This window comes from Alosa pseudoharengus, unplaced genomic scaffold (assembly GCF_046254945.1).
Source record: "Alosa pseudoharengus isolate Yale_2024_CS ecotype anadromous, Long Island Sound unplaced genomic scaffold, YU_APseudo_1.1 YU_APseudo_1.1_scf_20, whole genome shotgun sequence".
In the NCBI taxonomy this organism is placed as follows: domain Eukaryota; kingdom Metazoa; phylum Chordata; class Actinopteri; order Clupeiformes; family Clupeidae; genus Alosa; species Alosa pseudoharengus.
In genome coordinates this window covers 14233589-14256353 of record NW_027468664.1, presented here as the reverse complement: position 1 = coordinate 14256353, position 22765 = coordinate 14233589, and the positions used below count along the sequence as shown (strand labels likewise).

At 40.3% G+C, this 22765-nt stretch overlaps 1 protein-coding gene and 1 long non-coding RNA gene across 2 annotated transcripts in view; both read right to left on the bottom strand.

The window, feature by feature from the left end:
• Positions 1-956, bottom strand: part of LOC143136127 (uncharacterized) — a 263743-nt gene extending 262787 nt beyond the window's left edge. Inside the window, exon 1 of the long non-coding RNA XR_012989268.1 lies at positions 875-956. This is a non-coding gene — a long non-coding RNA (uncharacterized LOC143136127). The remainder of the gene's footprint in view (positions 1-874) is intronic.
• The window catches only part of LOC143136126 (monocarboxylate transporter 2), a 32921-nt gene extending 19721 nt beyond the window's left edge, over positions 1-13200 (bottom strand). The window contains exon 1 of the mRNA XM_076296633.1: positions 13032-13200. The gene's annotated coding sequence lies outside the window, so the exon portion shown is untranslated. The remainder of the gene's footprint in view (positions 1-13031) is intronic.
• Positions 13201-22765: the final 9565 nt, after the last annotated feature.

The following is a 22765-nucleotide window of genomic DNA, read 5'->3' as shown; positions in this document are numbered from 1 at the left end:
CCTCACTAGAGGGGGTGTCAACAACAGGCCAATCACAGGGCAGAGTATTTGTCTGCCCTTGGCTGTAGTTGCTGTGTTAAGTAGCCTCTGCAACACACTGCATGACACTCAGGTGACTTGGAAAGTCATATGATGCTGATACCTGTAAACCAGGTAACAACAGAATACACACATACACAAATACACACACTCACACGTGCAACTATGTGTACGCGTGTGTCTTTATTGTTTGTGTGCACTTTCTCAGGCTCCTTTTCTCTCTTGTGAGGTTTGTTGCTAATCTTCCCTCAAGGTCACAGGAAGGACTGCTTGGAAGTGTACCTGGAGCTAGCCTGGGAGCAGCTAATCATGAATTTTTAATTAGTCCATTCTGCATTTACACTCAGGCTTTGAGCTTTTGGCTCATCCACCTTTGCTGTCTTTGTATCTCCCAAAACAGAACTAAATAAATGTATAATCAAATAATTATTCCTATGTTGGACTCTTTTTTTCATTGCATGGGTAATTATTTGCTATAATGTTCCCCTCCAAAAAAAAAATTCTATGTAAATTCACTGTGGTTCCTTAAAGGAGAATTCCGGTGTGATATTGACCTAAAGTGTATTGAAACATGATACCGAGTGTGAACGTATGTCTCATAGCCCATCTCGGCTTGTCCCCTGCACTCCAAAATCTGGCGCTAGTTAGCCGATGCTACCAACAGCTTTTTCAATTGTGGTGCTTCGGCATCGGGCTAGCCATGCAAATAAATCACTGTTTTACACCATTTACGAGGCTCAATGTATCTCCACACTTCGTTGGTAGACTTCCGAGGGCCCTTGACATTTAAAACGAGACATTGAGAACTTTGAAAAAGCACTGGTAGTTTACTTACAAGACGATTTATACAGACAGTATCTTCACGAAGTTTAGCGTTTGCAGCCATCTTGAATTTAGTCACGATAAGTCGAGCGACGAGTAAGAATAAACAGGTATGATAAGGGATCAGATTCCAAAAATAATTCAGTGGAAATGCATGGATTCCAGTTTCTTCCAGTAGCAGCAACTGGAATCCATGCATTTCCACTGAATTATTTTTGGAATCTGATCCCTTATCACAGGGATTCCCAAACTGTGGTACGCGAGCTGCTTCTAGGGGGTACGCGAGATGAAAAGGGCTATGGCGGACAGTTGTTAAAATGAAAATGTTAAATCTTTTGTAATTAATTCATGAATAAATACATAATTTCGAATCAGGTCATAATGATATGGAAACATGAAATCAAAGGATATTAACTCTGTATGTGTTCATAAAAAAGGGCAGCTTATTAAACATGACGCGTTACTTTTGAATGCGTCGGATGGTCCGTGGGGGGAAAGTTTCGCGGATATAACAGGTTTTTGAAAACAACAAAAACAGAAAGGAGGGAAGCAGCAAAGCTAGGAGTTATTTCAGATGGGCAAGAACAAGGTAACATTAAGCTAGGCTTTACATTTAACAAACTAAAGGTAGCCTAAGCCTTTCTAGGCTGTATAGCCTAATGTTGTCCAAACAAATACATCCTCAGGCGTTGTTGTAGGCCTATTATAAGATATTGAATGTGGATGTAGTTAAGTATAGTATAAGTATATATACTCTTTTGATCCCGTGAGGGAAATTTGGTCTCTGCATTTATCCCAATCCATGAATTAGTGAAACACACAGCACACAGTGTACACACAATGAGGTAAACCACACACTAATCCCGGCGCAGTGAGCTGCCTGCATCAACAGCGGCGCTCGGGGAGCAGTGAGGGGTTAGGTGCCTTGCTCAAGGGCACTTCAGCCGTGACTATGGTTCGGTGGGGGGGTTGGGGGGGGGGGTACGCGGGGTTTTTATGTGTCGGATGGTGGGGGTACACGAGCCGAGTCGGAATGTAGGCAGTGGTACGCGGGAGGAAACCGCTGCCTTATCATACCTGTTCATTCTTACTCGTCGCTCGACTTATCGTGACTAAATTCAAGATGGCTGCAAACGCTAAACTTCGTGAAGATACTGTCTGTATAAATCGTCTTGTAAGTAAACTACCAGTGCTTTTTCAAAGTTCTCAATGTCTCGTTTTAAATGTCAGGGCCCTCGGAAGTCTACCAATGAAGTGTGGAGATACATTGAGCCTCGTAAATGGTGTAAAACAGTGATTTATTTGCATGGCTAGCCCGATGCCGAAGCACCACAATTGAAAAAGCTGTTGGTAGCATCGGCTAACTAGCGCCAGATTTTGGAGTGCAGGGGACAAGCCGAGATGGGCTATGAGACATACGTTCACACTTGGTATCATGTTTCAATACACTTTAGGTCAATATCACACCGGAATTCTCCTTTAATCAAACAAGCTCTCACACCCACACAAATACCTCTTTGTAATGAGAGGTGCAGGACATTGATCCAACCTGAACTGCATGCCTCCGGCAGTTACAAACAGGTTTTTTTTTAATTGAAGTGAGAGGGCCACCTGTGGGCTAATGGCTAAGACGTCTATTGACTTTAAAGTAGAACCACCTTGGGCAAGCCATATCTCAGTGACTGAAAGTTTCATTTTAGCTATGAGCGTCACATTACAGAAGAAAAAGTGCACTCATATTATCATCATTTATTAAGCAGTTTGAATACAGTATGTGTACAAAAACAAAATACACTACCTGTAGTTGCCAAATGTGTGATGATGATATAGTTTTTCATAAACAATAAGCTTTTCATCTCAAAGAAACATTTTGGTAAGGTTTAGCTTGGCTCTCCGGTGTCCATAATGGCATAACACTGTGTCCAGCCAAGGTCTACACAAGTCAGGTCTCGCCAGCCTTGAGGTCATGTCATTTGATAAATGCCGGTAGCATTTAGTTGTCTGACTGGACCTCACTCCAAACAGTCACCACCATTTATCCTAATTGCAGGATACCAACATCACTCCTTGGTTAATGCCCAATCCCTCTGTAGTAGCATGTAATTCTTTGCGTTTCTACCTAGCGTGGGTGGCCCAATGCATCAGAAAACTTCTACCAGGTTAAACACTATTAGACTATGTAAAGATTTACGTTAGACTCCAGCCTTATAGAGCATCCAATGTAACTATAATTTGTTTTCACATTACATTACACACACAGAACAAGGTGCTTCTAACACCAGTGTAACCTGATGGATGGATGATCAGCTAAACGTAATGGTCTGGAGACTTAAAATACAAAACTTCTGCTTCTAGCTTCTTCTAACACAGTCTTTGCAGGTGCCTGGGGTCAACCTAATGTGAGTAACTTAAGAAGCAAGAGAAGGTGGCTACCATGGTGACACAGCAGACAGCCACAGCACACCAGAGCAAACCAGCCAGAACTGGAGCTGAATTCACTGAATCCATCTGAGGCTCATACATACACAGCCAGTAATTAAGCAATAAGCCCAAGAGGCCATAGATTACAGTGATTTAAGAACAGTTAAGAGGCGTTGTTAGGCGTACAGTGGAGTAATAGAATAAAGGGTTGTGCTGGTGTAGTGAGAAATTTTGGCCTTAAAGGTGTTTCCATTTAAGTACAGGCTATATTCAACCATTTACTCTTTTGGTATGGTCTGTGCAAAGCTGAAGAAAGAGACGCTGCTGTAAGCAGAAAGTGAAGGAGAGATTTATGTGTTAACAACTGTGGAATTCCATGTTCAAGGTGTTTGCGCAGCCATGCTGGGTGTGTGAGTGTGCAGTCCTGCTGTGTGTGTATGTGTCTTCATGGTGAGCGCATGGTTGCAGCCTTGCTGAAAGTGTGTGCGTATGCCATGATGTCTGGATGTATGTGCGTGTGTCAATGCTGTGTATGTGTGTACCATGGCTTAGGTGTGTGTGTGTCCTCGAAGGAGGCTGGGTAGGCCTCTTCTCGACGGCTGGCGCCCTAAGACCTTATTTACTGTCTTGGGGTCAATCTTGACTGAATTCCATGGCCCTTGGTCGTTATGGGATACAGCCTTATAGATATGGTTGACTCTTTGGTTAACTATGTCGTAAACAAGTTTGCGTACCATTAATGGAGATGTCATGTCTTGTCTGAACTGTCAGTGAAGTATAAAAAGTGTTTCCCTGTTTGTAACATCAGACTGCGTCTGTTAGCAACACGACGTAGGTCTCCGGATTCGTGAATAAAGCTCTCTGAGATTTCTGACTTGACTCCTGGCTGACTGAGACTTCATTTCTGAAACAATCCCTAGACAATTTTAAGTTCCTACACTGGGTTTTACAACAGCATCGATAAGGACTGGAACTATCTGATTTAAAATGATGCTTTAACAATTAGAATGGGTAAAACAATAGGGAAGTCTGCTATTACTATTACTAACCAAATCCAGTTAAGAATTGCATCTGACACTTAAATAGATGAAAAGAAACTTAGAAGTACCAGATATGTGAACACTTTTACATTTCCCACTGCTCAACAAAACTATGCAAAGTTGCCATTTGAATTTGAGTCGGCTCATCCCAGGAAGTTTTATGTCCCTCTGGAAAAGCCTGAAACATACGACCAGTCTGCTTCTGGATGTCCCAGAACAGAGAATGGGAGATCAAGCTATTTTAGCTATCACAAGATTGATTTATCCCCAGAGTTGCATTCTTTAAAAACGAGCATTGCACTATGTGTCCTTATCAAAGACAACAACAACAAAATACACCTACAGTATACACAAAGTCCTTTTACAATTACCATAAACACCACAATAGCTCTCATCTTCAAATCTCTAGTGATGACTAGCATATCAGTCGATCACATCACATTCACCTAACGTGATCAAGGTCCCCTTGTTGGCATATGTGAGAGTCTGAGAGTAAACAGCAGTGCACCTGCGGTGGTCTGTGCTCAGGCAGATTCTATGTCACAGTGCCCAGTGGACCAAAGCCTTGACTAAAGTAACAGGGTGGACCTTAGGTAAGACTCTGGGAAAGCGCGAAGGATAAAGGGAAGGTCACCACACGGCCAGGGTGAGTGAATAAGCGAGTAAGCGAAAGAAAGAAAGAAAGAAAAAGAAAGGAAGGAAGAAAAGAAGGAAAAACAGTTCCCCGTACATTCAGGAAACAGCTATAGCGTGCCCTACTCTACATTGCATTGCTAAGACTACCTTTACTTGATCAGCCCTGGAATACTTTTCAGTATTTTGAAAGTACAGTACTTTTATAAAAAAAATTCATTCTATTTCAATGTGCCGTTTTTTTTGTCTTCTCTGTACAGAAACACTCTCTCTTCTCCTGCCCATTATTTATGTGTACCGCACTAAAACCTTGCTTTGAATCAATTTGGTTTGTCAGTACAACTTATTCAAAGCCACTGTGCACCAGAAAGTCCCAACCACCAAGGAGGATTCCGAGGAGTTTTCCCCTCCACTTTCTCACTGAGCAAGGCCTGCTGTGGTTTACCTACACACGTGGCAGTTGGCCGTGTAAACAGTAGCAGTCGTTGTGCAGAGAGTAACTGAGAAAAATGGTCATTTAACACATGCTGAGAGGTTTGCACCAATCATAGTCGTGACGTGGACATGATGATCCCAGAGGCTCTACATTTCTGTGGTGAATGTCTGTCTGTGAAGTTTTCTCTTACATTTCTATTCTTAATTAATTATAGTGGATAACTAAGTTGAATTAAATTTAGGAGTCAATGACATAGATTGCCCATAATCATACTGTTAGATTTACTTTTGTCAAAGCACTACAAAATACCAATAGGATTATGGAAGAGGAGAGCATACTGTTTTGTTTATATTGCTGATTTTCCTTACCTGAGGCCTTACATTGGTCACATGCTGAAGGAATGCGTAGAGGTCAGTGGTGAGATGTCAAACTGTGATTTAAGGACCTTGGGAAAGTGGAAAACACCCAACACAGCTCCCCACCCTCTCCCATGCCAGGCTAATATGGGTAGCCTTGAGCCCTGCCTGCTCCAATTCTTCAAGTTTCAAACCAAGCTTCAGTTGGTTAATCAAAAGCAAAGGTGTTTTGCAGGAGATACTGAAAGTATCTGGATAGCTCATAAAGTACACTAACTTTAATTTGGACACTGTTTTCTGCATGCTCCAATTTGTATAACAAGTTCAGAAAATGCAGTGCAATTTATGTTTCAGAAAATCAATCAAGTAAAAGTGAAGGTTTTTAGGTTGTGAACAGTGTTGGAATTATACCGTGAGCTTCGGGGGGTACCGCTATTTCCACTGGTGATGTCACTCTCCATTTTATATAGGCTTACACACATGATTTCACACTTGTGGTTCACAGTCAATTTTCCTTCGAGATATAGGTCATATGACCGTGTTTGGCTGGCTGGCCGACAAGTTAAAAGAAACTAATCATACTAGCAAGCACAATTTACCTCACACGTTATGGGAAGGGTTGAAATTTGGATAAACACCGTTTCAAGGTGCGCTCCGTGCGTAAAATTTGCGCCCCACAGTCAAATATTTTTTGGTATAGCAGTGAAATGCAAACATGGAAATGCATACAGAGCAATAGCACGGAAATGGCAAACATACAACTTAAATTTAAGACCCAGAATTGTTTGCAGATGGGCCACAGAAAGTCTCCCGTTTAATAGTCAAGTTCACCTAGCCTACTACAAGGCCAGCCTTTGGTTCATTTGATTCGTTTTTCTTGGATAGCCTAAGCCTGCAAAAAATCAAGCAAATAAAAAAATGACTTGTTCACGGTTAGGAAACAAATATATTCACGTTGTTTAGCCTAGGCATTTCATATCATGTAGTATCATGTACACTATCATGTAGTATATCTAGTGCATTGTGCGCCTGGTGTTATATCACAAAGCGTTTGTGCAGCAATACGCTTTTAAGAAAGGCTGATCTCTAATAATGGCAACGAGGAAAGACATGTCACGTCCAATTGATTATTATATGTTCACGTAGCGTTTCAAACAAACTGCAGATAACGTTGCAATTATGGATGTATGGGCATTTGCGTAAAAAAGGTTGAGAACCACTAATCTACATGCGAAATTCCCTGAATATAAGTGCAAATTCCTTCTTGTTAAGACATTAAGAATGAAATTGTACAAAATGATAAATCGCCTCATTAAACTTCTCCCCGTGTCAGTATATCTATGGAACTCCTCCTATGGCGTGTGATTGTAGGCCTGATTTTTAAGCTAAGCAGCAGCGATGGTTGTGGCCGCTGAGTGGAAGGGAGACCTACGGTTAAACCATAGCGATCTTGCTACTCAATATTTTTCTAAGGTTGGCTATCACTATGTTACAAAGGCAGTGAAATATTAGACAAATGTATGGCCAGTTGGCCACCGCTTGTTAACCCATTTGTATCAGACAATGCAGTCTGAACGTACCAGAGAAATGGTACAGCCCAATGGGGGTGAGGGTTTGAAAATCGTATTTCATTAGATTATATCCTGAATTGTTGGTATGTGATGGTAATACTGCATTTACATGCAATATTGGATAACATTCAATTTTATTACATTTTTTCAGTACCTCCCAAACTATTATTTTCATCCCTTTTGGGGGAGGAGGGGGTTCCAAGTCTCATCTAGGGGGGTTGGACCCCCTCAATACCCCCCGTAATTCGAACCATGGTTGTGAAGGTACATCAAGTTGAAACTGGTGCCAAGATCTCTTGATCTCATAGACAAGTTCTGGCAGCACAGTGGGCAGAATGAGTCTCACATGAGTCACACCCTGATCCGGCTGTAAGTTTACACTCTAAGATTGCCCTATGCACCTGATGTTTTTGTGCTTAATACACAGGTAAAGATATTATGACGGAACCCTGGATGGCATTTTGACATGCTTCTCTAATCAAATTTCAACCATTTTCAGCCTCCAGACTCAGTCTCTTAAAGCCACAGTCACATTTGGCGCCATATTACACTGAACGTGACTTTCATTCTCCTCCTGGGACAATCCCATTCCATCAATTGATTTCCCAGTGTACTGAATTCTCACTATACTATCATTTCCCATAATGTACTAATGTACTGTACATCTACAGTAGTAATGTGTAAGACAAGATATGGATGCTCGAAAACACTTATCGTATTTTCCGGACTATAAGTCGCACCAGAGTAAGTCGCACCAGTCAAAAAATGTGTCATGAAGAGGAAAAAAACATATATATAAATATATATATATATGTTGCACCTGAGTCGCAGGACCAGCCAAACTATGAAAAAAAGTGTGACTTATAGTCCCGAAAATACGGTAACTCGATCAATATGCTCTGATTGGATGATTTTGCCTGCAGATGATTTGCCTATAGGTGATAGTTCTTCAGAAAAATAACTGCCCATATCAATGGGAACGACCTGCCAGAACAGTGATATTCAGCAACATTGCTTAAAAAGTTGCCTTCTGTGGGTGACGCATTGTAACCAGGTATTCTTTAGCCACTGGATGAAACAACTTCTTGTAAACAAACATTTTTCCTTAAAGTTTGAAGCACCTGTCCCATAGTGACAGCCAGTGAGCATCTTATTTGTGTCCCATGCCTATTTCAGTGCCGTGTTGTTGTGATTTGTTGTGTTAGTTAGTATATTGATTTGTTGTAGTTAGTTGTGTATTGATGGGGCATATAAAATCATTTCAATGGCCAAATTTAATCCCAGTACTTGTAGGTGAGGTAATTTGTTAATGTTAGTTATCAAAGACCATTATTCTTCAAACAGGCTGTGAAAAATGCAACCCCGCTCCCAAACATTTTGGCCACCGGTGATATGATGACGCCCACAACAAGAAAGAAAAAGAAAACATAATAGTCCCCCATCTTCTGAAGCTGTAGTATAAAGTTCTGTATATATAGGCAATATCAGAGAGTAACAGGAGCTGGCCAAAGTTCCAGGTGGCCTTTGAAGACCAAGGCCCTAGCATTTAGCTGTGCGAACAGGAACTTCTGGCTCTAAAGTTTCCCCAAAGATGAATGGCTCTACAGGAACAATAGATCTATTGAGGTTTGGGATAGATATCCCTTTCGCTTTTTTAGAAACGAGGGAGAGGGTTTGAGAGGGTTTTCCCTCCAAAATAATCAGTGAGAAGTGTGACGTTCACATCAAATTATGTTAATACTTGAACTCTTGAGCAATTAAATTAAAACTGGTGAACCTTCTCTCTCTCTACATGAATATAATTTACATTTCAACTGGCTGAGTTTTCTGAATTGTTTATATGACACAGGAGCACAACACAAAATCTTGACACACTCCTTAATCTTGACACAGAGTAACCCACTCCCCTAACTACATAAGATTCAAGCATATTAGAGCTGAGTAAACATCCCTTAAAATTGTCAATGATGTTCACACCATTTTCAGAGCACTTTTCCCCCATATTTTTAATAACCCAGCTCATGTTGCCGTCATCAAGTTCTTTCCCACCCCCCTGCTTACCTTCTGATATAGAATGTAAAAATATGTGTTGTAACAAAGATACTCTGATACTATTGAGATATGTGAAGTGTTTCACCAATGCAAACTGCTGTGAATAGACAAGAGCATGTTTTTGTTTACTTTTTCTATTCACCTGTCAAACTTGACCACTGCCCACTGTATAAGCAAGAGGTGTCTATGGAATGTATGAACAGCTACAACCCTACCTATGTGGTGCAGCAAGACGTAAACCTGAGATAGTTAGGAAAACAACAGATTAACCTAGGATAGCAAGGTTATTTTTACTTCGTGGACGCCCGTCGAGTTTTCCACGGTGGAAGATTTCACATTTGGCAGAACTGAGCAAAACACCAAAACCCACAAAATAAAATAACTCTAGACACAGTTCCTCTGAACAGCTGTTACATCTGAAAGCTGTTATCTGCAGTGTTGGGCAAGTTACTGAAAATTAGTAATAAGTTACAGTTACTAGTTACTTCTTTCAAAAGTTACCGTACCAATTACTATCAAAAGTAATTAGTTACTAGAGAAAGTAACTTTTGAGATACTTCTACTTCTGCTTTTAAAATGTCAATATGAACAGTACTGAACAGTCACACACACAATAAACCTAATTTTTCAAAACATCAATTCCGATGTAAACATACTGTGCAAATAACTAAAGTCGCTGTATTACGTACGGTAGGCTATTTGGAGGTTTCTTTATCTGGTAAGTGAAATCTGCATTTTCCTCGAGTTAAACGTGTGCTTGCTTGTGCCAAGGCTATATATAGGCTACTGTATGTAGGCCTATTGGTGTGTGGCGTGGCTATGTTGTAAGATGAGAAATTGATATAACGATGCTTTTGCGCAATAGGCGAAAACGAGCAGAGATAAAATAAACAACAATGCGCTTTTACTGTAGTGGAGCTCACGAGATGGAAACGAAAGGGAAAAGGCTTTTAAGATGCCCATTACTCCCAACACTGGTTATCTGACTATCTAAGTGGTCCTACTCTATGGAACTCTATGGTGGTGATATATCTGTTGCAGTTAACAACTATAACCAAGCTGAGGAAAACCCTATCCATGCCTATCCAAGCCATGCAGCGCATGTGACAGAGAAGCAGATAGTGAGGGCAGGAGCCTTACTGTGACAACGATGGCCACATCTGCTCCGCTGACCAGACATGAACTGTCCAGCCACGGCGTCTTTTAATAAATTAAGCAGAGCCGCTTTTACTCACCACAGATTACGGTCTGAGCTTTCCACTTCCCTGTTTACAAAAGCACCGTGTGACAGCAACACCACTCACTCACTCAACAAAGCCTCCAGGAAGGGCAAACCGTGTAAGAGTAGGATTTGTTTATCTTTTGAGACCAGACCAACTGTATGTAAACCGCTTCAGAAAGAACACCTGCAAATGAGTATTGAAATGAAAGTCAAACTGTTGTCAATTGTAGTCAATGAAGCTGAGCTGTGGTAGTAACCAAATGTAAACACTTAGATATGTATAGTAGCTTCAAATGCCAACACATTAGTTTCATAAGGAAGGTTACCTTGCCAACAGTCATGCTTGGTGAAAGACTACTGAGCTGGCAAAGAATACTGCAAACAGTCACTTTGTCCTCTTTAATACAAAGTCAGAGTTTGAAAACTTTTAAAACCTGCAAATAAAGTTTGTTTATTTTGTTTATCTGAATACACAAGCACCTAAATTAGCCATGCACATAGTAAGGTATAGCCTAACTGTATATTCAAAGCAAGATATTCTAAAGACTGAAACATAAGCAAGTTTTATACAAGTGAGTTTTATACAAGCATACAAAATTCACACTTGACAAAATCATTGATAAACATGAAAAGGCCAGAGTGAGCCATACATAATAATAATAATAATAATAATAATAATAATGGTGAGAGTAAGAGCAATAAGAGTGACCATACATTAATGACATTAATGAACTACAGTGTCTATAGACATAAATATCATCCCCAATATCTGACAGCCCTTCAAAACTTTCATTTAAATCAAATGAGTGTGGCACCAAATGTCTAAGAAAGCAACATAACATGGAAATACTCTGTCCTTTACCTGTCCTTTATCTGAAAGTAAGCTATAGGCCTACGTTGAGCCTCTACATAGACTATTTTCATCCTCATAGCTGAACAACCACTAGTGCTGTGAAAGCAAACAGGAGGACCGAGTGACACCATCAAAACATGGATGTCTTTCACTGGGAACCAGCCACATCGCTCAGAGAACTCCCAGCAGGTGAAATGCTGAATCTGTGGCAACTCTCCACAACTTTCCCAACATTTGATACAAGAGGCACTGAACGATTACACTTCCAACAGTTCCATTGGCAGTCGTCAGTTGTACATCGTCTTCTTTCCATAAAATCATTTGACACCATGTGACAGTGAGAGAACATGTAGCCTATAATAATGATGTCCAAATACATGGTCTAGATGTTTCCCATGCAATGTTCTTAGAGACAGTCCATCCTCTGTTGAATCAAGTGGAACACATTATATGCCACTTATAACTGTGACTGCCAGGGTTGTCTGTGAAACATCAGTAAACTGAAGAGCAGTAAACTGCTTCAAGAGTGCAGCTTTAAGCTCTGCTGAAGAAACCTGACATTCACAGAGTAATACACGTGCGACCTCATTATTAATTTAGGGGCCCGAGCCTATTTTGGTTTATGTCAGTACTCCTCCTCTATCCTCCAAAGAAACCTAGCACTTCACTCAACCTCAGAATGATTATTGCGCAGGGCATGTAACTGAAACGAATCAAACACACGTTAACAATTTTATACTTAAAGTCAGACACGGTCATCATGTTCAGCAGATAAAACAATGATGCTCAACAGCGAAACACTGTCTGTTGACACCGGTCATGGTGTTTCGACGCATCATGTGACGTGTGTAGGCGAACATTTCTATCAGCCGGCAAGGGATGGAACAGTCCATGGTCTGAGCCAAAACCTGATTACGGGAAAAACGTCCCGATCAAATCCTCAGATACTTATAGAGGGACATTTACAACACTGCTTGAACTATTGACATCGGTTTGTTTTGGTTTCTATGCTCTATACCCTGTGGGAAAGCTTTAAATGAATGAACGAGTCGCTTCAACTCGACACAATGATGCAATACGCCCGTGTGCCCGGTCCTCATCTTCTAGATACCCCCACTGAAGTGCTGCCGGCCGGCCACTGCACTAAGAAACCGGATAGAACCAGTCAATGGGCATATGATTATCAACGTGCACAAAGGGAGTAAGAAAGAAATGTCTCTTGACATACAACAATCTGCAAGAGCCCTATTAGTAGTATGGGCATGGCTGGCGTGTTGCTGAGGTCACTAAAACCAATTCCACATGGGACGTCCTGTGATGCCAAGGACAAGATATGTTCCATTGCAGCACGAAGAAGCACAGTAATATTGTATTTATCGTATTTTAAACATGTTCAGCATTGTCTTTCGAGAGGTGTTCACAAACCCATTAGAACTTGTTGTAAGGCTCTTATTAAAATCACAGCGCATCATCGGGACACTCAACACTCATCCCCGTTAAAGTAACTTTAGACACCAGGCGGAGAAACAGTCTACCATCGTTACCACAAAGCATCGCCAGAGATCTGCCAGTGAATTTGTAATTACCTTGCAGAAGTATCCAAACGTAGTCCTTGAATGCTGACCTTGTCAGTGTTGTGAGAGGACAGATCTGTGCACAGTTTGAATTCGTCGCTTACTAAACTGTAAAATGACGTCGCTCGAAAGGGCGGTCTGTTTAGAGAGCCCGAGGGTAGCGCATGGATGACAGCAAAGGGACCACAGGTCGGCTACACCGGTGGCACACAAAGGACCCGGCATCCACCGCTTGGATCCGCCGGTCTGTGCTCCAATCGCAGGGTAGCATATGGGTGGGAGGCGTAGAAGGGGCGTAAAAATATTTTGGTTGTAGCTCTTGCCTCCTAAGGTCTGCCTGGAATCCTATATCCGTGGTGCTCTCTTGTGGGATGCACGGCGCTCCGAGCGCATCCTCACTCTGTTGGTTTGAAAACGAGGCGCACGTAGAACTAGGTCATCGCGTTTCATCCAGGGGGATTAATCCAGGGTCATGTAATGTCCTATAATTACGCAGCGTTGGACAAGTACTGTCAATGATACTTTCAACAAACATGGGAGCACGACTCAGCAAAATAAATAAATAATCAAAATAATAATAATAATAATAATATAGCCCTATATAAAAGTGACAACCTGGTTATTGTAACTTCCGTAGCTGGATCTGATTTGCGATAGTGAGACGAGGGAGAACTAGAGGCTTTCCAAAGGATGCTTTTGGGCTTCTGCAAATTGACCTCCGTAGCTCTGTAAGAGTGATGGCTCAATTCTGAAATGATCCACTAGGTGGCATTAAAATTTACACAGTTCCTGACAGCTAAGGACAGCTTCTAAATTGCCACTACACTTCTACCATCTGTGGCAAAGACAGAGAGAGATCACTCACACTCACCCCGTCCTCAACCGTGACAGCCCATGCCAGCGCTGTGATGGGTGTTTTATATCTTATGCATGCTAGCATACATAAACTAGAACAAGTTATCAGGAATGTGACATGCTGATGTGTTCTGAATATATGCATGTATAGGTTACAAATCTTTAATAAGGAGATGTCCTGTCATTTACTGACAAGGATAGTCTAACAACTGTCCTCACCTCCATAAGCACTAGACAAAAACAGAGTGCACTGAACTGTAGGCTACACCATCTTTATCTCCAGTATTCTCATATTCACTTGAACTGTTGTTGCCCTCTCAGTCTGCTGTGTAAATTGTCTGTGATTATTTATGCAATGGTTAAAAAATAACATCTTATTGCCATGGGACTGCCATGGGTTACACTGTAAAACAAAAATCTATAAAAACGGAAAATGTACCAGCAATTTTATTCCAGTTCAATGTCCATTATTGTTGTATATTGTTAATGACAATGCCTTCACTCCTTTAAATACTAAAATAACAAGGAACTATTATTTATGCATAGAAATATTTGAATATGCCAAATAATGTTTCATATGTATTGATATTTTAAATTACTCACTAGATGGTTACTTCATCCCAATTGCAAGTAATATAAACAACACATATGTTAAATGTGTTGCCTTTACCTTTGTTAAATCACAATTATAAATAGAAGTGCCACTCGTTTTTGTTTATTTTTGTATTAAAATATAACAAAATAAGGAAATGCATCATAAATGGAAAATAATCAACAATTGTACAAATGAAGCAAGTTTTTATTTATTTGAATTTCATTAGAAATTGAACATACTCAATAACATCTGTCTGAACAACACATTGAAGCCATTGAACACGGCAATTTTATACCAGACTATACCACACATGAGGGGCAGAGTCTCACTGTGTGTGTATTGCATATGTATTTTTTGATAGGGGATGGCATGAAAAGGTAAAAGGAAGAATTGATGTCTTGTGCATGAGTGACTGCCAAGCATGTAGGTCCTGGTAGCATCCGAATCACATTGGCAGCCATGCAGGTGGTTTCATTTCTTGAGTAGGAAGACCATTCAATTCTACCATTTTTTGACATCCATATGTTGTCATTTGCAAGCTGCTGACAGTCTAGTCCAATGTCTGGATGCTCAATGGCTGGTTCTATGGCTGGTTGCTCAACGGCTGGTCCTGTGGCTTGCTGCTCATCGGCTGGTCCTGGGGCTGACTGCTGGCGGGCTGGTCCTGAGGTTTGCTTGCGTTTCGATGTAGGTTGACGGACTAGTCCTAAGGCTAGCTGCTCACGGGTTGGTCCTGGGGCTAGCTGCTCACAGGATGGTCCTGGGGCTGGCTGCTTGCGGGCTGGTCCCGGCTGCTCACAGGCTGGTCCTGGCTGCTTGCGGGCTGGTCCTGGTTGCTCACGGGATGGTCCTGGGGCTAGCTGATCACGGGATGGTCCTGGGACTGGCTGCTTGCGGGCTGGTCCTGGGGCTGGCTGCTTGCAGCAGGCTGGTCCTGGCAGCTCACGGGATGGTCCTGGGGCTAGCTGATCACGGGATGGTCCTGGGACTGGCTGCTTGCGGGCTGGTCCTGGGGCTGGCTGCTTGCAGCAGGCTGGTCCTGGCAGCTCACGGGATGGTCCTGGGGCTAGCTGATCACGGGATGGTCCTGGGACTGGCTGCTTGTGGGCTGGTCTTGGGGCTGGCTGCTTGCAGCAGGCTGGTCCTGGCTGCTCTCAGGCTGGTCCTGGCTGATCACGGGATGGTCCTGGGGCTGGCTGCTGAAGGACTAGTCCTGTGGCTCTTTTACGTTTTGGAGCTGACTGATCCTTATCCTTCTCTTCAAACTCAGTGTCAGACTCTAATTTTTCAAAAATGTTATCCTCACTTTCTGAAACATTTACAGCAATAGGACAAGAAATTGCAACCCAACCAACCGAAATTGACATAGAAAATAGGCATCAAGGTAAACTGAATTGGATATTTTAATATATATTCATATCATTCATCATATTCCACATCAAAAATCATTTCATAACATCAATGAAGAAACAGGATTAACCTGTGTTCTATTTGATTTCAGTTCAGTTCTCATACAGATAAGAGAGATAAAGGGCCCTATTTCGCAACACAAAACCCGGCGCAAAGCATATTATTATCCCAACGCAAAGCTTTTCCTATCTTACACTTCACTTTTATTAAACAATTTGCCCCTGTGTGGCAATTACCGACATAAGATGTGGTCTGACATATGATCTAAAAATCGCTTTCTTACACCATCTAAAAAACATTACGCCACTGACCAGGAAAAACCTTGTCTATAGCGAAAGGCGCATATGAAGCACAGCTGAAGACGCATTGCAGTGTCAGATGTAAGCAGCAACTCCTCAGATATAAGCAGCAACTCCTCTGCAGGATAAATGTCCTTAGGTTTTTTATTCAGTCATTTGAACATTATTGGGGCAAGTGTTGATTTTGTCAAGCTAAGTTTTCAATGGTAACCCATTGTCGGTCAATAGACCTATAGTGAAAGTGATTAACTGTAAATGTTTTGTTGTTGACTATGACACCACGATGAAGTTAGTTTCACTTTGCCTATATGCGTTCAAATAACAGACTAGTGCAGATGTGTGAAGCCTATACTCTGCTAGGTTTTACTTAAGCATGGTTTAGTGTAATACCTGTTTCATACAGTCTTGCATGCAAGCAGATCCCTTTAAATGCTTCGCTGACTATCAAAATACTGATGAGGTGTTTGAAGTTGCACTGCTTGCTGTTAAAGGGAATGACAGATGTCATTCGCATTGGTTTAAAGGATGTTACACCCAAAACACACCCATGACTGATTAAGAAACATAAGGGACTGTACGATATTTACCGGGGGCGGGGGAGGGCCGGTCGTCAGGGGGGGGAGGGCCTAAGAGAATTTTTTAAGCCTTAGGGGAAGGCCCAGGAGAATTTTTTTGGCCTGGGGGGAGGGCCGAGGAAAATATTTTTTTCCTGATCCATGATATTTTTTTCCCACTGATCAATGATCCGTTTTCGATATTTTAAAAGGTTTGTAGGCCAAAACATGATTCACGTCTCTTTGACAGAGTGGGCGAGTCCAAAAAGTCGCAACCCTACCTGAATCTCCCACAACTCCCCTCGTAAGCTTGCAGGTCACCCGCGGTTATGAGTCATAAACAAAATATTTTAATGATATTCGGGTCATTTGCGGGCGGGTCAGTTAAAATTAATTAAATATATATTTTCTACAAATAGGCCTACTTAAAATATCACGAGAAGGCTAGCATCAATACAGTAAAGCATCGATACAGTAAGTCAACAGTACACTGTAAAAAATGTGACCAATGGTTACTTAAAAAAATTGTGGCAACAAAGGGACAAGTGATATAATTGAATAGATTTTAAGTACTACAACTTTGATTAAAATTCATTGAATAAGTCAACTAGATTTACACCAAAAAATTAAATACATTGTAATAACAGCAACAGTTAAAATGTGTAAGATTTAGTAATTTCATGCCAAATGATGAGTTATATAGCCTAAAACTATTGAGTAAATCCAAATTAATTTCACAAGCAAAACTGACTTGCATTTACTAACTTTCTATGCAAAATGAATTTAGATTTACTACATATCTGGTCCAACCTAATTTATATTTACTAATTATCTGGTGGAATTTGGTATAAGATTACTAAATGTCTGGATGAAGGTTATTTGCATTCATTAAATAAAATGAATTATATAAATCATATTTCAGTGCCTTGTCTAATGCCTTCTAAATCACTAAATATCATACCTTCTTATAATACCAAAATTTACTTAAGTTATGTCAACAGATCACAATGCATAAAAATAATAAGAGGTAAACATGTATCATTTCATTTATTTGTGCAACTTTGCCTCACAGGTCTACCCAACATTTTTCAAATGCCAAAATGCATTTGGACTTGTAAGAGACAGAGCAGATAGAATTGGATTAATTTCTACTGGAACGATCACATTACTCATTTGTGTAACTGAAATTCTTTGAATAAATCATGTCCAATTTGCATCCTATATCCTAATGAGTATGGTTGAGCAACTCAAGCATGTGAAGGTAACCATGTGACATTTGACAGAGACTTAACAATTCCTTTTCATTTTGCAAGGGTCCATTTTCCTAAGCTATCAGTTTGTTCTTGAGAATGTTCACGTTTTGGCTTTGAACAGTCCAGCTCAAAGAGGAGTTCTGGAGGATTTCAAACGTATATGGGTGGATGACAAATAAGCCTGAAAAAAGGAATTTTAAAAAACTTCAAATATCATCCCTAAAAAGTGTTTATATGTGTTGCTGTATCTCTAAACTTGACTAATATACATTTTTTTTTCAAAAAAAAAAGTGAAATATATATTTATATGTGAATTTGTCATGTTAGTGCCTAAAATTGTCATATGGTGTGACGTGAAAATAATTTGAAATAAAATGAAAATTAGATACTTTTTTTTACTTTAATTTATGTCACTGTACATTTTAATCATGTTTGCTTTGATATGCAACATTTCCTTGTGAATATTTAGAAGAAAAACCTAACATTTAACAAGTTATTTTGTCAAGGTGGAGAATGCTCCTAAGTGTAACCAGATATTTTAGCTTAATTCTGATATTTCTTGTAAGAACTCACTCAAAATTCTTGAGGTTCTTGCAGATACCATTTCCTTTGTGTGCTATTGATGTTTTAATGATTTTTCAATTATAAAGTCTTTTTTTGTGACATTATTTAATGTCACACGAAATGACATGGTGTCACGCCATACGATGAACTGCACCACTCCACCATGTGTCAGAGCAAAACAGGGTTTTTAATGACTATAAAATCATTAACAATGAATTTTGAAGTCACTGTATGAATGGTGTATGCGTGTAACAGCAAAATAGATGAAAGTTTAGTATTTATTTTTTAAACTTACATCGCATGGTAACATAAAAGAAAAAAGTATGAGAAATATGAATTGTACAGATACATTTTTTCCCAATTATCACAGATTTAACAAAAAAACATAATATCTGAATTTAAAACATGTTTTTACAAGAACTTTTATGTAAAAATGCAATTTGGTCATAGGGTGTGACAGAAATGTCAAATAGTGTGACTTTTTTTTGTGTGAAAAAAGCTGTCACACCATATGATGCTGCGTCACACTATATTACATTTTGACAGTTAAGATAATTTTCTAGACAGTTAAATACAGCTAACTATTATTTAGCATGCAACTGACCACATGGCAGCAGTGCTTTTTAAGAATTCATGAAGAATATTTGTGAAAAATAGCTACTTTTTAGGCAAATGATGTCACACCATAAGACACTAAAATTTGGCCACGATTGATGATGTCCAATTCAAAGCTTTTTATATAAAAATCTAAAAAGCAGAACTCTCCTCTTGACCATGCCAATTACTCCTGACATTCTATTGTTACTTCCTGGTTAAGCAGGGTCCTCTTCACAATAATAATGTCCAAATGAATGCCCGGTCAAAATATACAATATAGTGTCACGCCATATGACAACCATTTTATGGACAAAATATATTTGATTATAACTTAGTTGGACAGCATGCACAAACATCAAAACTTTCTGTGGTTGTAAAAAACATCCAATTATTTTATATGCATGGTAAAACTTTAAAGTAATTATACTTTTTATGGATATACGCGCTTTTTAGGAAGTTCGCACACATGGTGGACAGTCACACCATATGACATTTTTTATGTTTGGATGATTATTTTAAGTCAAAAGTTAAATACAAATCCAATACATTTAATATGACAGAACTTGAACCTACCAGACCTACAACATTTCCATATCAATTCTTAACAATTGCCATTTTTTATAAGTGTGTGACACATGGACAGTCTGAATTCTGCTATTTGTCATCTACCCACATCTGGGCTCCTTGGTATAGGCCGGATTCACTGCATATGTCCACCCAAGGAGCATGGAGCAAGCCCTTGGAAAGTTATCCAGAGCAGTCAGAACTTTCATTCCCTCTACCACGATACCAACGTCATCGGGACCCTCTGATGTATTGGTCTTGATGCTGTTGATTTCCATTCTTTGTACAGCAAGGTCCTGTGGCACACCATCTTCATCAGCATCCTGGAATAGTAAGAACATGTATATATATGACTGGTCAGCCCTGCACTGTATTGATGAGTATTTTACTCTACATTCACAAAGACAGGCTGGTCACCTATCAACGTATGTCTAAAGTCATTCGTGAAGCCAAGGGTCAGCAACTGGATTAACTCTGCTGCTCTGCTTATTAATAAGGTCTGTAAAAGTGGCTGCTGTTTGGAAAGAAAACCTTAGCAAGGAACTTTTAGAGGCAAATTAGAAAGAGACATAGTAGTGCAAATCTGCAAACATCAGTAGCTTGGCAACGATTATTGGGAGAAATACACTTTATATAGGGATGACCTTCATATTTTAATATGTACTTACATCATACTTTTTTAGAAGATGATCTAAAGATCCCCCAAACACCGAATGACAACATCTCTGGTCAAGTTAGCGTTAGGATTGGTTGGAGCCTGAAATTACAAAAATAAACATTATTCAAGGGCTGGAAAACATCCACTGACCTAAAACTTTTTAAAAGCTGTTCTTGTATTATATGAAAACCCATCAAGGCTCCTTGATGTGCTGTTTCAGGGACCCGTCTATTGAAACACTTCCTGTATTTATAGTTGGTTACCTGACGTTTTCAGGTAAAAAAAACTATGGCTCCAGGAAGTCATTGGTCCCAGCAAAGCAATAGTGCATAGCATCTGAGCCTGAATTGCAGGCTAGCATTATTTCTTGTACATTTAAGTAATGCAAACGATATTCCAACCCATTCCTAACCCTTCCTTAAATAAAATATTAGCTAACATAACTCATTGAAGGATACCTTGAGTAGGATGGCCTGTAACCTCAACCCTATGGTTCCACCCTTGGCTTGGAAGAGATTCAGAAGCTTTGGTGTAGCAGCTACTCATCTGGCTCAGCTTGGCCATGAACTTGATTCACCATTGTGATTCTGTAAAATGCATCAGCTGAATCTGAAAGATAGAAACTAGTGTACATTTTTAACATTTTTAAAACCGGGGGGGTACAATAACAGACTGTCCATGAAAAGTTAAGTAAAAAAAAAGGTAATATGAAACAGCGCACGTTAATTGTTTCAAACACAAAACTGACCTCCCGAAGTTAAGCAGGCTAGGTAGCCTTATTTCAGCAACATGGCTACCTTCAAACAGCCTAAACGTTACACGAGAGCAATTTACTTTCGGAAAACGAAATGCTGTAAATGTAACTTGCAATTACTCACCTCTGAGAGTAAAAATCTACTCCTATTTGTGCAGAAAAGCTGTCAACTAGGCTAGGCTACTTGCTAGCTAGCTTAAAGTTGGCTTTAGAAGCTCTGGTTGAGGCGAGGGAAATTGGTAAAAGCATAGATAAGAGGCAGCATATGCCTGCTAGTAGCCTATTAGACTAGGCAGGATTCTGGAAAATGTGCTTATTTAAAGTCCCGAAGGCAAATCATGTTAATTTTTGGCATACAACATTTTTAGGGCTTTTGAAGGGTGCTGAATTCAAATCTTCTGTATGCCAGGCTCAAAAATGTCCCATAATGCCTCAAAATGGAGAAATCCAATATGGCCGCCGCCGCCAGGTCAAAATCTAATTAATCACTTATCTTTTAGACTGTACAAGGTAAAAACTTGAATGTAATATGCTTTTATAGGTTTTCACAGATCAAGACTAGAGAAAATGCTTGAAATTAATGTACATGGTTAAAATTGTTGTCTCGGATAATGAATAATTCATGAAAAAAGAGGACCATGAAACAGGTTGATGGCTTTCTGAAGAATTTACTTGAAACATGTTTAGAAGCAAGGTTGATTACCATATTTCAATTATATATTTATATTATTTATCTGTATTTATCTATTTATCTGTATTTTAACTATTTATTTAATAATGCATATTTACCTATTTATTTAGTAATTAATCCATTCTGTTCTAATCAATTCTTTAAACCTCTTGGTATGAAGAGGTAGGCTACACACTTAGGCTATCCTAATCATCCTCATCCTCCTCCTCTCCAGCAGTGTTCTGACAGGTGCTGCTGCAGCTGCATGACTCCATGCATAACATGCAACTTTTCCTGCAACTGTAGCACTGGCTTAGACATCCCTTGACGCAACCACAGGAGGTGATCTCCTTACAAGCTTTTGGAATTGGTGGAAAAGATAGTAGCTGTGGCACTAACTGATCATGCACATTTGGATGGCCTGATAAGTGTGTGTTGTGTTTGGGCCACCAACATGCTTTCTTGGCAAGGGACGCCCCCCAGTCGTGCATGAATTATTTAATTATGCCTACGCACACAAGGGAAGCCCGTTGTCGTTTTTTCTCTGGTAAACGTGCGGGTTCTCCTGTTTCCGAGGGTCCGTCAAGGAAGATGGCAAGAGTAGCCAGGGCGCTTGGGGAGTCCTCAGCAGCCTTACAAGCCTCACTTTTTTCTCTTAGCACAAGGCCTGCAGTTCCCCAACCTGCTCTTTCTACCAGTCCACATGAGCTGGAGGAGGAAGACGAGGAGGCCATTGTGGACGTTGAGACTGTTCTTGCGTCTGAGGGAGAGGAGCTACCTTGTGCACTGCCCTGTGTAGCCAGCCCCGTGGGAGGCGAGCTGGCCCGTCTGTTTGAGGAGGTCGTTGGCAGGGCATCCAGATATTCCCCTTCCAGAGAAGCCCCTTGCCTCTGCGTCTAGGTTCCACACAGACATGACTGAGCGCCCAGTGGCGGCGCTCATTCCCCTCCTACCAGACTTTAGTGACTTGGTC